General features: G+C 55.4%; 1 long non-coding RNA gene across 1 annotated transcript; it reads left to right on the top strand.

Annotated features, from left to right (window-relative positions):
• Window positions 1-3,402: 3,402 nt before the first annotated feature.
• On the top strand, window positions 3,403-8,524 carry LOC103349177 (uncharacterized). Its single transcript, XR_007922025.2, has 3 exons — window positions 3,403-3,587; window positions 6,676-6,849; window positions 7,964-8,524. It is a non-coding gene; the product is annotated as an uncharacterized lncRNA (long non-coding RNA).
• Window positions 8,525-12,500: the final 3,976 nt, after the last annotated feature.

Below are 12,500 nucleotides of genomic sequence, written 5' to 3'. Positions count from 1 at the left end.
CTAGGAAGGGGCTGACTCCAGAGAGGAGATGATCTGTGGACCCCTCTGGCCTGCATGTGTGGGAATGCCAGAGCTGGGGGGCAGGAGCTGAGCCCCAGGGAAACTAGCAAAGTTTCCTGGTATGTCTGCATTGGGACAAAGTGGCATGGATGCCACTCTTTCCCCACATGCTCACTTGCACAGTGAAATGCTGTGATTTGACATTGTAGAGTAAGAGCACAAAGCCAGGGGACCTTGAACACAAGCCCGAGAAACAGAGCTCCACTTCAGAGGTGAGGGGCCCAGCAAGGCTCAGGGAGCAGCTGAGCACACACGACTCTTTACATCGTGGAACTGGGACCAGAAGCTGGGTTTCTCGGACAGTTCCACAACCCAGGTTTTTCTATATCATAATTTCCTGAAGATAAAGGCTTTGGTTTTCATCCAAGGGTGGGGTTTATCGGGCTACCCATCAGGTCACCCCAAGATAGGCTGGGGGAGGCCAGGCCTCCTCCTCCTCCCCTAGGGCCTTGCTGGGTCACACTCACCATCTGTGGAGAACACACAGCTCAGCTTCCCCAGGACCCACAGCATCTGCAGCTTTGCTGCTCACAGGTGCATGGCTCTGCGTGGGTGAGACAGGGCGTGATGGAGCTGTGCCATAACCGCCAGCGTCACACTCACACCCAGCTGTCTAAGAATTCACAGCCTGGCACCGACACACCCCCTTCCCCAGGCTGGGCAAACAGGCAGTGTTGTATCTAAAGTGATGGGAGCGTGTGTGTTGTGGGTGTGAGCACACACTCATCCGCACGTCCCCAGTTGGATGCGAGTAGCCGGATCTCAGGGAGCCTAGGCAGGGAGTCAGCCCAACAGTCACAGAAAGCATGAAGGTTGTCCTGGGAATTCAGGGCAAGCACAAACTCCCCAAAGCAAGCCGCCAGGGGCACGGTTTATCATAGGGGAACTGGATTGCTCTTCCTGGGTAACCGACACATAGAACTGCTCATTTCTCACACCAACTCTGGACCTGGGACGTAAGTCAAATGTCCATGTCCCCACACCTCATGTTGCAAGCTGCACCCTCAGTGTGATGGCTTTGGAGGCAGGGCATGGAGGAGGGGAACTGCTCATGAGGGCGACACCCTCTTGTCTGCGATCAGTGCCCTTACCTGAGAGACCCTCACCCCTCTGGCCACAACAACACTCAGCAGACCCTGTATCACCAGGACCTTGATCTTGGATTTCCCAGCCCCCATAATAGTGAGAAATAATGTTTCTGTGTGTCCAAGCCACCCAGGCTTCTCCCAGCCTGGTGGAAGTTGTTACAGCATCATGAACAGAAAGGCTGGCAGGCAGAAGTGAGGGTCTGTGCTCCCTCTGGTCCTTCCAGGCAGGGTGGGGGCTGGGGGTGGGGGTGGGGGCTCCTCTCTGCTGACCTCACTTAGCACACTCCCTGCTATTGGTCTGTGGCATCGTCCTGGAGTGAGATGACACAATGAGCATCTTGAGGGGCATAGGGTAAGGAGAGGCCCACAATGGCCAGGTCTAGGAGCCCAGGGAACCCCTGAGGTTTCTTTCTGTCCTCTGTCCTTGCTCCCTGCTGGCAATAGCACCTCCATTTGTTGCAGGGATCCACCACTTCCACACTCTCAGATGCATGGTTTTGGGGGAGACACACTTGTTTGCGGCAGATGAAAAATGAGGTCAGGAATCCGAGGGGAAACGGGGTGCCAGGACTTGTGGACGGAAGGTGCCACTGAAGGCCAACTCCCTAGACAAGATGCTTCTGGAAGATAACCCTCGTGTGCACAGAGCCCTAATGCCAGCAGATGGCATGGGTGGCACTTGCAGCCGATGCCCTCAAAGACCCCTGCCCATAGCTTCTTACTGCAAAACACTTGTGCCTCTGCCCACAGGTGATTCTCTGGCTGCAGGAGTAAGCTCAGCCCAGGTCCAGGGCAGGCTGGAAGTGCCTGGAGTGAGTGCCCAAGGACAGCCCTCAGCCAACAATCAGTGGCAGCTGGTGCACAAATGCCCGGATCCCTTGCCCTTTGCAAGACACGACTCTGAGCTATGCTCTTAGGGTGCATCCAGAGTCTCCAACAGGACTGAGCCTCGGCTGCCCGTGGTGCGCACAGTGCCCCAGCCCCTGCTCCTTTTCCTTACTTCCTAGATCCCTCTCCCCAGCTCTGGAGGAGGGCAGGGAGCCCCGTGGAAGTCTGAGGGGACAGTGTCTGTGCAGGCCCAGAGAAAGCAGCAGGCCTGGCAGAGCAAGTAGGCTACACAGCTAGGAGGAGGGCGTCGAAGGGAGGGGACACTCAGGAGTTCAGTGGGGAAGAAGGGTCAGCTTGTTTAACCTTTGGGAGGACTCTGGCTTGTGCTCTGCATGGACTTGCACTGCAGAGTTGGCCTTATGAGGTCTGCTTTATAGCTGACAACGCAGAGCAGCAGACAAGATTCCAAACGTCCCAGTGTCACCCAGAAGGGCAGTGGAGTCCAGATTCAGAATCACTCTGGATCCCAAGGCCAGACTCTGCCTCCAGGCCAGCAGGGGATGACCAGCACTGGGGAGATGAGAGGGTGTGGTCCAAGGCCCAGCCAGGGAATGAGGCCTCAGCTGGTGGAGGGGAGCTGGTACGGAGGGGGCTTGATTATTTTATCATGATTGGAGGAGGGCAGACTTTGAACCCCTCTAGTGGAACCTACTAAGGTTCAGGACCCAGACTGGTAAGCAGACCTGACTGCTGGTGGTTGGCTTGTGCCCCAGCCACACCCTACTCAGCTATCACGTAGAACTGCCCCAGAGACTTCACAAGTGCTAGGAGCTCAAGCCTGCAGCTTGCAGCACCTGTGCAGAAGCGCCTCCCAGCCCCTAGTTGTGGGTACACAGGGCGGACACGGGGCTGCCCGTGCCCCATCCTCCCTCCCTTCCCACCCCCTCCCTGCTGCTCTGGAGCAAGGCTGAGGCTGCCCGTTTGAAGACCACAGGCCTCAGCTGGGGGCAGTGGCACATGAGACAGGCCAACGTTTCCAGAAGGTTCCTTCCGTAGGCTGGCTCAGCCTAGCTCTGAAGGTGCTCTGCATGGTGAGGGTGGAGCCTTAGGGAGGGAGGCCTCCTGGCTCTGTCTACTTGGAGTCGGCAGAGGAGAGAAACATCCCAGGAGCTCCCAGGGTGTTTGGACCACAGCAAGGAAAGCTGACCGCAGCGGTGACTGTGATGGGAAAGGCAAGACAACTATGTCAGGGGACAGCCTGCACTGTCCCCACGCTCACACACACTTCCCCCAGGGATGGAGACCTCTGTGGAGCAAGGAGCTTGGGGAGGCCCTGAAACAGACTGGCCCCTGCTGGTGAGCTGGCCCACAGGGTCCCTCCTAGCCGGAGGAAGCTGGTCTCCTCACGTCCCATTTGCTACAAACCTGAGGAAGTGGCGGCTGCAACTTGGCACCATCTCAGGGGACCCATTTTCTTGGAAACTTCCAGATTCAAGATGGCAGTCACAGAGAAAGGAAAAATGGACAGAAGACTTTGGACGATTATCAGGAAACTCTGAACACTGTTGCCCAAGGAGAAGGCACCAGCCCCCACTGCGTTTTCTCCCCACGGTAGGTCCTAGTAGTATGCCCATTTCACAGACAAGGAGACTGAGGCTGAAAGAGGTGAGTGAGTGGCAGAGTAGAGCTGGAAGCAGTGCTGCTGCCGCCGCGCCCCATGCTCTCCAGGGTCCCCGGTGTGCCCTGCACGACCGCTTCTCCCCGTGTGTGTTTGCAGTGTGACCTCACTGTTTTCTTAGTAGACATGGAAACTAATTAGCTTGGCTGGTTATTGAGCCACAGGCACTGCCTCTGGAGCCCCCAGGATGTTTTTCATGAGCATCTTGTGCAACGCTCACAGAATCAGAGGAAAAGAGCAAGAAAGGCGAATCAGAGAAGCAGTGACCCCGGCCAGAATGGCCCAGCTGGTCACAGCCACCTCAGGGCCTCCTCGGACCAGACAGGGACAGACAGAGCCACAGGGGTGTGGGGTGCTCCAGCGTAAAGTTCTGACCTTTCTTTCTAGGAAGAGAGGCTGCCCGAGTGGGAGGCAATGGCTTCGGGGTCAGCCTCTGCCAGTGCCCTGCGGGAGGCCCCTCACCCTCTGCTGCCTACACTGGCCTGTCCCCCTGGCAATGCCCAAGGCTTTGTCCTTGCTGCTGGACTTGCTCACGAATCACTGCCCCCTGGGAGCAGCCGGGCCAAGCTGAAGAGCGCTGGGGCGTGAGCCTGCCAGGCTCAGGTCTCTCTCAGCATTCAAACCCCCAGGCCCTGCAAGTCCCCGGCTGCCCACAGTGCTACCTGCAGCCAAAGTGCTCTTCGTGGACTGCCCCCTCCCACCTTGTTCCCTGGGTCCCCTTCCGAGTATAACATTCACACCCCCTCCCTGTCTTGGGGTCTGGCCCGAAGAAACCCAAAGACAGAGCAATGGTTCCTGAATCCCAAAGGTGATTCTGAGATCTTCCCCACCCTGCGCCCCTGAGACCCCCTTCAGCCCACCTGAGTACAAAGGAGGCAGCCTGCCTGGATTAACCCCAGCGACTGTCCTTTCTGGCTGTGTCACCTCTGGGCCCCAGGCTTCTCATCAGAGAGGGGAACATCCTTGCCCCAGTGTTGTGAGGACTCAGGGAGGTACCCAGACGCTGAGCAAAACCTCGATTTACAACTTTTAAAATGTCAGGAAGCATTTGCTCAATATCTATGTCACAAAAACCTTGTTCTGATCGACTTGCTATGTAGGTCACACAGCAGGCAAATGCCTAAAGAGAACAATTTCATGACCATTTTTAAAACTCCTCTTGCCCTGGGCTGGACCCATGTTCTCTGGAATGATGAATGAGAAGGAACTTGTTCTCTGCTGGCTTGGAGGAGCGACACACACACTCATCACAGCGCCGTGTGAAAAGTCCAAGATCATGGCCGGCACCGTGGCTCAATAGGCTAATCCTCCACCTGCAGCGCCGGCACATTGGGTTCTTGTCCTGGTCGGGGCACCAGATTCTGTCCCGGTTGCCCCTCTTCCAGGCCAGTTCTCTGCTGTGGGCCGGGAAGGCAGTGGAGGATGGCCCAATTGCTTGGGCCCTGCACCCGCATGGGAGACCAGGAGAAGCACCTGGCTCCTGGCTTTGGATCAGTGCGGTGCGCCAGCTGCAGCGGCCATTGGAGAGTGAACCAATGGTAAAAGGATGATCTTTCTCTCTGTCTCTTTTTTCTCACTATCCACTCTGCCTGTCAAAAAAAAAAAAAAAAAGTTCAAGATCCATCTATACTGGGCACTGGTTCATTCTGGCTGCCAGGTCCTCATTCGCCCTGGGTTCCAGGACCAGGACCTAGATTACCCCCCAGAATCTGCTCCTTCCCACTCTAGTCCGATGCCAGGGGTGCTCAGATGACTTGGGCTAGGCCACAGCTGTTGGTTCAAAAATCAGCCCATGACCCTAGCCGGACCAATCAGATGCAATTCTAGGACTCCGTATCCTGGGGGAGTGAAGCCTTCTGCTAAACTTAAAGTAGGAGAGTGGAGCAAGGGGCTTCCGGAAGCTTCCAGAGGCTACAGTAGAAGCCCTCACATATAAAGCACAATCGACAGCCAGAAGCAGTCCCAGCTGCACAAGCTTAGCCCTCATCTGTGTGTCTGAAGCCAGCTCTGCCACCTGCACGTTTCTGTTGCATAAACCTGTGAATCCTCCTCCTCCTCCTCCTCCTCGACTTGCTTTGTGTAAGGTGCGCCCAGGACTCAGGGAAGGTGTGGGGAAGAGATCAGCCATTGCACGACGGGTGTGAGAAGACTTTGAGCAACGAATACAGGTTTGTGCCTTGTGCCTTGCCGATGGAGGCAGGGAAGAGCACGAGTGAGGCACGGAGGTGAGCTGGACTCCTTCAGTGAGGCTGGAGCACTGGAGGTGAGGTGGGGCTTTAGATCCACCTCGGACCTGTTGTCACCAGGGCTGCAGGGGGAGCGGAAGGCGGGTGCCTGCGTGGCAAGTAGGAGCGGGAAACCAGATAGCCCCTGCCTGAGCCACACCTTGGAAACTGACACAGGCAGGCAGATAGGATCAATTGATTAGGCTTGTGAGCTGGAAGACCACGCCTTCACCACGCCCTGTGTAATCTCATTCCCCCACCTGACCACACCTGAATGCCCACATTTCCATCAGGCTATGTGCCCACGTCCCTTTGGAAGTGGATAAAAGCCCAGGAAAACAGTGGGCCCTGCCTTTCTCTTGCCATTATTGACCTTTGTTGCCCTTGTCGCCCTGTGCCTTCAGGCATGTGGCCTTTGGGCGGCCTGTTCTCTCTGCCTTTGCTTCCGTACTTGCATGCTGCTCATAACCAAACGCCTGAGATACGTGGCTCCTGGCCTGCTCTCTGCTCAGTAGGCCCCAACTTAATTTCCGGACTTTCTTTTCTCCATTAGATAAAGCCCTCACTCCCCTATGCATTTCTCTCACTAAATAAAAAGCTTAAAAATACTTATGCTGCCTGGCCTGTTTGAGCCAATATTCAAAATTCTCGTGGCAAGAACCCACACAGCTTATTAATTTTGGAAATACAGATAAGCAGATCAGTTTCACTGCTTGTTTTCCCATTCCTTCCCTGTGCTTGACTTTAACTCTGAGTTCTGGCCCTAACACCTAATCCCATCCTCCTGTTTCTTAAGAGAGGGTCCTGTGTGCACAAACAGCGAAATCTTAACCTGCAGAACCAAAGACAGCAGAGAACAACTGGAACCCAAACATCCCTGAGCCCTTTCAGCACAAAGGGTTCACTGGACAAGGAAATCCGGCGAGGGAGTCCATCTTACTATCCTTTGCTGGACATGGTTGGATCCCAGGTACCTGCAATCCAAACTTAACTTGCCAGCTGTTCTTCCCTTACCCCTAACATTTTCCCCAGACCTACCTCTCTCAGTGATAAGAGGCTGGGTTAGGTCTTGCCGGTGCTGTGCAGACTTTATGAATGTCTCTTGGAGGAAATACCCAACCCCTCAAGCAGCTGTCTTAAGGGCTTAATACCCAAGAGTGGCAGCTGGGAACACGTGCCAAGTGGGGCTCTCAGGTGCCTTGGATAAGCTCATCATCTGGCCCACTTTGGCAGCCAAACGGAATTAGATTTGCTCTGCATCCCACAGAGGAGGGGCAGGGAGGGCAGGATGGATGCAGCTTCGGCCTTGGCTCCACACCCTGAGCGAGTCGGCTCCAGTCCACCCCCATGCTCCAGTGGCTTCTTGATGCTGCCTTTCAAATCCTCACAGTTCTCCCCAGATTTTCACAGCCCTTAAACCCTGGTGCCTCGAACAGATCCTCTCTGGCCCTTTCATCCCGTTTGGGGGTCACAGGAAGCTCCCTAAGAACCAGGACACGGTGTGGATTGCCGGAGGCTTCCGGGAGCTGACCTCAGCAACCTTGACTCCAGGTGTGGTCTGGGACCAGCACTAGCCTCACCTGGAAGTGCACTGGAAATGCAGGATCGGCCCTTCCCCCTACCTCCCTCTCGGGTGAGCCTGTGCGGCGTGGTGCTGGTCCATGAGCTGCGTGGAGCCAGCCCAACAGACAGAGCAAAGTGCCTCAAAGCAACACTGAGGGCTTGCGCTGAGGACATGGTCACGAGCTGCGGCTTCTGTCCTGCGCAATTCCAAACTGTTCCATCACTTTCATAATGAAAAATGCCGCTTAAAATTTAAGAAAAGTGGAAACACAGAATTATACAATGTTATAAAACTAGTTCAGCAGCAGAGTGGTTGTGCAGGCAGGCTTCAGCCCGGCCTCCTCCTTGCCAGAGCAGAGGGAGCTCTGGCTGCAAAGGGAGCTCATTACAGTGTGGGTCTTATCAAAAGTCAACAGAGTCGCGCATTTCCGTGTGCACTGAAGTGAAGAGCACTGAACGATTGAAGCCTTCGTGAGAGTCTGACATGGTCGCCTTTCATTCATCGTTGTCCTCCTCCGCAGGGTGAAGACCTCTGCCCTTGCTGGAATTTCTCGAGGTTTTCAAGCCCCAAACCTGCTGACCTCAGACTTGGCCTCTTCGCTTGGTTCCCATGTGTGTCTCCTTCAACACTCAGCGTGAGCACCATGGCTCAGGAAATACTCTAGAGAGTGAGACCCCTTGGTCCTGTAGCAGGAAAACCAACTGAATGTCTTAAGCCAAAAACGGTAATTGTTGATTCAAAGAAAAATCCAGGGGTTATCTGGCTTCTGGTATAGCTGGATCTGGGATCTCCAATGACATGGCCAGAAAACTGCCGGAGGACTAATCTCTCACCTTTCCTCTATGAGGCTCCAAGCTTAGGTGAGCTCTCATTTGGAGCCCCCATGGTAGCTCCAGGTTCTTAACCTCCCAGTCCCCAGATCCCCAACAGAGTGAGAACTTTGTTTTCCCATTTGTCCCTACAGAAGTCCCAGAGTCAAAGCTCACTCACCAGATTTATGTCACACACGTGCCTTTGACTAATCACAGAAGTGGCCAAGGAGTGGAAGGGTCTGATTGGCCAGGGACAGGTACCTGCCCTACACTGCGCCCCGCTTGGGTCTCCCAAGGAAAATTCAGAAGTAAGGGCATGAGACTGGTTCCCATGTGGGTGGACAATGGCAGCAGCAGTTTCAAGGGACTCCTGTTCACTCTGCAACTTACCTGGGTGACATCGCTGACTTGTAAAACCTGCATTTTCCTCTGAGTGGTACCTGATAGCCTAACTAGACTGAAGCCCTAAGGGAGGGGATTATGTGGGCTTGCAGATAAGGGCATCCATGGAGCCTGAGCTAGTGGGTGTCCATCAAGTCTTTACTGAACGAATGGGATCAGTCCGAAGGCTTTCACAAGAGCTCTGCTTACTTACATTTATCAGACGGGTTCTGGAATGCCGGCAGTCAGGCTCCCCGTTTTGAATCAGGTTTGGCTATTGGCCAGAACCTCTGCCCTAGCTGTGCCTGGGACAGTCTGTGCCGGGAAGATGCTGTTCTGCAGACTGGGGGCACCTATCTGCCACATAGCCAATGACAACTGGAAACTGTGGTCCGACAGTGCAGCCCCTGGGGCAGGTGGCATCAGGAGAGGCAGAGGTCGGGGGTGCTGAGTGGCTGCACTGTCGCACTGGTCGTCTGTAAGGGGCCACCTCCAGCCTCACTGCCTCCCTCCATGCATTTCAGAGCAGTGCTGAGGTCTGGAGCAGCACACAGGTGTCCATCTCCCACCCATCAGAGCCAGTACTTGACTGTGAGTCCTCAGACAAGCTCAGGTTCAAGTGCAGGCTCTGCTGCCAGTTTCCTGGGTGACTTTGAGCCAGTCTCTGTACCTGTGTTGTGGGCACAGCTGTCCTGGTGTGATGGCAGTTCAGTGAAGTGGTGTGACATCGCACACTCAGGTGCTGCCCTACCTGTAACCGAGAGAGAGGGAAGGCCACCCAGGGGTCTCCTTTGAGTTTTGAGTTCAACTAGAAAATGAGATCCACACATAACCAGGGTGCATACTTGTTGGCACCTGTTGCTCGGGACACAGTCCGGGAAGCAGCTCGCTGGAGGGCAGCACTGGGCCCCTCCCACCCGCAGGAGACCCCACAGCAGTTGGTCCCCAGATCTGCACTGGCAGCTCAATGTGAGCCTTAGGCCAGGGCCTGCAGGAACCAACATCTCCCTAACAACAGCTCCACGTGCAGAGCTGCCGGGGGCCTGCAGGGGCCATGCCAGACACAAGAGGCACCACACATGGGAAGGTCCAACATTTTGACACCTCTGTCATGCATTCATTTTCATTCTCGGTCCTCGTAATTCAGGCACAATTCACCTGCCAAGGGTCATTTGAACATAAGCAGTGTTGCCTGGCAACACAGCCACCATTCCACCTTTATCCAGTTTCTAGTGTTAGCACAATGGTTAAGTTACCCAAGGTCAAATTTGTTCTTAAGAAAGAATTTTGTTAACCCTTTACCCACACTTTTTTAATGATTAATTTTATGTATTTGAAAGGCAGAGAGACAGAGAGGGAAAAGAGAGACGGACCGAGGTCTCCCATCCACTAGATCTCTTCCAAACTTGCCAGCAACATGGGGGGGCGGGGGGGCGGGGCTTGGAGCCAGGAATTCAATCCAGGTCTCCATGCGAGTGGCAGGAACTGAGCCACCTGAGCCAACACTACTGCATCCTAGGATGCTCACTGACAGAAAGGGCGGCTCAAAGCAGAGCCAGGACCCAAACTCAACGCTCCAACAGGGGTGCCAGCATCCCAAGTGGAATCCCAAGTGTTGCAGCAACTGCCCACTCTGTAAGTATTTATTTATTTATTTATTTATGACAGGCAGAGTGGACAGTGAGAGAGAGAGACAGAGAGAAAGGTCTTCCTTTTGCTGTTGGTTCACCCTCCAATGGCCGCCGTGGCCGGCGCATCGCGCTGATCCAAAGCCAGGAGCCAGGTGCTTCTCCTTGTCTCCCATGGGGTACAGGGCCCAAGCACTTGGGCCATCCTCCACTGCACTCCCGGGCCACAGCAGAGAGCTGGACTGGAAGAGGGGCAACCAGGACAGAATCTGGCACCCCGACCGGGACTAGAACCCTGTGTGCCGGCGCCGCAAGGCGGAGGATTAGCCTATTGAGCCACGGTGCCGGCCCACTCTGTAAGTATTTAACACTGTCCTCTCCCTCCCCTATGCTTGAGCACACATGTGTGCCCGCACACACCTACTTGGCCTTCCCTTGAATCCTTGGCTTTCTCCCAGCTCCCAATGGCATTCAGCTTTTCAGGGAAAAAAATAGAAAGCAGAAACACAGGGAGATCAAAAAGTTTTGGGTTTCCAAAGCCTGGATACTTTAGCTGCAAATGCTGGAACTTTGTATTCGGAGGCCAAGATCTGTAAGTTGCAAACTGTTTCTGTTTTTCTGAGTCTGGCCTTTGGCTTTCAAACTTTGAAGTTCCTAGGCAGAGCATGGGCTCACGTTCTGATGGAGAGGCTTGGGGAGACGAGAGGAAGAGCTGGACCTCAAGTTGTCAAATGATTCTCCTGTCTGAGGGAGGGACCTTGTGAGGAAGGAGGCCACTGGGGTCTGGACAAGAGGCCTGGGCCTGTGGGCACCTGGCTGCCGTGTGGGTAACTGGTGAGGATCATCGCTAGGACGTGTCTCAGCTCCAGGACCCCCGCCACGTGCTGAGCATGCCTGGAGCCTGGCAAGCAGCTGGTGGCCAGGACGAAAGCTTGTGAGGCTGCATTCAGGTGAATTTGGGCAGGACCAACCTGACATCACCCCGACAGGTGGAGCAGTTGGTAACCTTGGGCCCATCCCCCTGATCGCCCATGCTCCAGAGAACTCAGAGTGCCAGGCGTCTGACCACGTCTCCATAACGTCACACCCTCTTACTGCAGGGTACAGAAATAAACAAAACCAAGAAGCAGCCCCTCGGAGCTTGTGTTCTAATGAGGGAGCTGGGTAAGCACAGGCCCAGATCTGGTACCTTCGGACGGAGGACAAAGCAAGATGAAGCAAGGTGGTTTCTGAGGACGATGGCCTCTGGGGTGGATGTGGGAATCCACCTGACTGTGTCCAGCACAGGCCTGGCGTTCGGTTGGTGCTAACTATAGTCATGCCCTGGCCTGCTCTCCTGTGCTGCTGCCTGCGTGGCCATCGGGACCCAGCTCCTGCCCAGCTGTGGAGCTGTGGCCATCAGCTGAGGACACAATGGAATTGCAGCTCCACCAGAAATTCCCAGAAGCTCAGTTCCCGCCAACCAGATGTTCCCACGCCTTCCTCAGACAGATCAGTGTCCTAGCAACTGGAAAAGGGAGAACCGGTCTGTTTCTCTCTGGGAACAGCATGGACAGAAGGCATGTGGGTAAGCCCAGCTCTTGGTGAGGCCTTGGTGAAGCCCCAAGGCAGGGCATGCGTTGGGCAAAGAGAGTATACCTTTGAAGGCCCTCCACTGTGTCCCCGTCTCATGGACGAGCCCAGTTCCCTGCTCAGTGGCTCGCTAATGCCTTTCAGAGCAAAGAGAATGAGGCTCTTGATTTTCTCCAACAAACCTGTTCCCCTGCCGGCCTCTGGACTCCGTCTGTGGCTCAGCTTGGTTTAGGGTTCCCCGACCGCCCAGCATCCCGGGAGGGCTCCCCACCTGCCCCTCGGCTCTCACTCTCCCAGGCTGACCACTGGCACATTCAGGAGGCTCTATCTTCAGGGCAGCCCCACGTCTCCGTCTGCAGTGCCGCTGCTGCCCACTAGCTACAACCTCAGTGCCCACGAGTCTGTCGGTGCTCGCCGGGGGGCAGGTGAGGCAGCCCTGCTCATCCCCACTGGGCTCAGCCATGTGTCTGGGGGTGGAGGACTGTGGGCTGAGGTGGGTCGACCTTGGCCTGGGGTAGCTGTCCATGGCTGTCGTCCTCCTGGGGCTGGCCCAGGATGTGGTGATGGCAGAGGCCTGGAGTGAGCGAGCCCCGAGGGCACAGGCTCACGCTTGCCTCTGCCAGTGTCCCATGGGCTGGCAGCCCATTGTCCAAGCTAACCCGGA

The sequence above is a fragment of the Oryctolagus cuniculus genome, chromosome 10, assembly GCF_964237555.1.
Source record: "Oryctolagus cuniculus chromosome 10, mOryCun1.1, whole genome shotgun sequence".
Lineage (NCBI taxonomy): Eukaryota > Metazoa > Chordata > Mammalia > Lagomorpha > Leporidae > Oryctolagus > Oryctolagus cuniculus.
The sequence above is the reverse complement of the archived record's forward strand: the minus strand, read 5'-3'. Positions and strand labels throughout refer to the sequence as shown.